Source organism: Apis dorsata, unplaced genomic scaffold (assembly GCF_000469605.1).
Source record: "Apis dorsata unplaced genomic scaffold, Apis dorsata 1.3 scaffold_1004, whole genome shotgun sequence".
Taxonomy (NCBI): Eukaryota; Metazoa; Arthropoda; class Insecta; order Hymenoptera; family Apidae; genus Apis; species Apis dorsata.
The window spans coordinates 39,520-41,883 of NW_006264105.1; the positions used below are offsets into that span (position 1 = coordinate 39,520).

Genomic DNA, 2,364 nt, shown 5'->3' on the forward strand with positions numbered 1-2,364 from the left:
TGTTTCGACGGAATACGAAATTCGAGAGCAGAAATTTTCTAGTTGCACGCGTGATAAACCGCGGGATAGATAAATTTTCGATAACCGGTTTCGCTTTCGAAATTCCAAGAGAAAGAAAAAGAGAAGGAAAGAAAGAGAACATCGTTGCAACACGAGGCATGCAACGCCGCGATCGAGGATCGATCTCGATCTCGTTACCCGAGCACGTAGTGCGATCACGAGCGTACGAAACGAGGGGAGGGTGGGGAGGGGGGAGGAGAGAGGAGGGAGAGGGAAAGGAGGAAAAAAGATATTTCGCCGTCATCCGTCCGCAAAAGGGGGAAAAAAAAAGAAAAAAAAAAAAGAAAAAGAAAGGACGGGCCGAGATTATATAATTGTTTCTTTCTTTGGCCGGTGTTTAACCGAACCAAACCGTGTTTACCGTAGGTAAGATGGCATTAGAACAGATGTTAATTCTCTTACGTTTCTCGGACCGGAGACTCACCAGAGAGAACTTATGTAACTCGCGAATTAATAACGAAGATTCGCTTATTAGGGGCAAGGTGGATCGGCACGGATATGTGCCCGTGCCGTGCGTCCAACAATATACTATTAATTCGTGACGGGAATAAGAATATTTCCAGAGGAGGGGAGGGGAGGGGAGAGGGAAAGAAAACGTATAAAATATTCTATTCGAAAATTCGACGGATTCTCGGGGATTCGCGATATTTATTTTTACTATTCGGTGGCGGTAAGAAAGGGAAGAGAAGGGAAGAGAGCACGCATGTCTTCACGCGTTCGAGAAATTGTTGCAAATCGTATCGTAGGCGCGTCTCATCGTCGCGCGAAAGGAGGAACCGTGCGGATAAGAATAAAGAGAAATATTATAAGTCCGGGCTTCTTTAACGGCCGAGAGAAGTGTCGGAAAAAAGAATAAGAAAATTGAAGAGTGCATGGAGGGAGAGGGGCGACGGAGGGGGGACGGAGGGGCGTAAAAATAGAAGCGAAGGATTACGCTACTTTTTCTTTTCCTTTTCCTTTTTTCTTTTTCTTTTTCTTTCCTTCCTTCCTTCCTTTCTTTCTTTCTTTCTTTCTTTCTTTCTTTCTTCCTTTTTTATTTATTTTATTTTTATTTTTATTTGCACCGTACCAAGAAAATTAGGTCGGCAGGCTGGAGTGAAGCCAGAACATACGATTAAATAATTCTCTCCGCCACTTATAAAAGCGCAAGCATTAAATGTATGCTGATAGTGTTATCTTAGCAAAATGATAAAAAAAAAAAAGGAAAAAAAAAAGATCTTAAAACAAATTTACAGTGCTCGTTGCCCNGAAGCAGGGGGAGGAGGAAAGAAAAAGAGAGAAAGAAAGAGAGAAAGAAGAAGAAGAAGAAGAAAAAAAAATGACAGGCGATCGAGACGAAAGCGCGAGAGGAATGCGAAGAGGATTGCGAAGACCACGAGTCACGAGTGTGCATACGATACCTTTTTCCTCAGCTATCTCGGCTAAACGGCAGTTTACGCTTTTCGTATTCGTTCTAAGGCACAATCACCACACATTATCCAGAAAGTAATCACAGTTCGAAGAAAGTAGATGCGTTATCGCGAAAGCACACCTATCACCCGTCATGCCGCGCAAGCTAATGACCGAAACAATGAACCGAATTGAAACGCTCTGCGTTTTATCTGCACAACGCCACCTCGCAAAAAAGTGCGCACTTCACAAGTTCGCGAAAAAGTCCCCTACACACGGCCACTAGTGCTGCTTCGTCGTGGCGGAATGTCATTCTCGTCGGGCCGATCCGTGCACGGCGCCTCGTCCACAACGATCCGTTTCAACGATTGCCCACCGATTTCTCTCCTTCCCTCCTCCTCTCTATCCTCGATCCTTCGCCTTCGAAACTCCCTCGTGGAAAAGAAAAAAAAAAAATCTGCCGAGAGATTATCAATCGATCGATCGATGTCCGTGGGGACGAGGGACGCGTCGCGAAACGTGATCGCGTTGACAAGACGGCCGCGCGTCAAATGATCGAGGAAAGCCGGTTATTTTCGCCGGCAAGAATAATACCGGAAGAAACGAAGGAGGAAGCAAAGGAAGAAAGGAAGGAAGGAAGGAAGGAAGGAAGGAACAGAAGAGAGGAGAAGAGAAGAGAAGAGAAGAGAAGAGAGGAGAAGAGAGGAACGTTCGGGAAGAAGGAGGAAAGAGGAGGAAGACGAAGACGAGAGGCGCAAGGGATCGGCAACGAGCGGTTTCGCGCGTGCCGCGACGCGTACACCGGACGACAGAGGGAGAAAAAATATGAAAGGAGAGACGGAATAAGCGTGTCTCGGCCGTCGTTTCCCGCTTCCAGTGGGCAGAGGCTCGCGATTCGTCGACTCTGATCGAGGG

The 2,364-nt window shown here is 46.4% G+C and overlaps 1 protein-coding gene across 1 annotated transcript in view; it reads right to left on the bottom strand.

Moving 5' to 3' along the window:
* LOC102670961 (broad-complex core protein isoforms 1/2/3/4/5-like) overlaps nt 1-2,364 on the bottom strand; it is a 16,099-nt gene that overhangs the window by 13,447 nt on the left and 288 nt on the right. The window contains exon 1 of the mRNA XM_031514467.1: nt 1,461-2,364. This exon is cut by the window's right edge and continues 288 nt beyond it. The gene's annotated coding sequence lies outside the window, so the exon portion shown is untranslated. The remainder of the gene's footprint in view (nt 1-1,460) is intronic.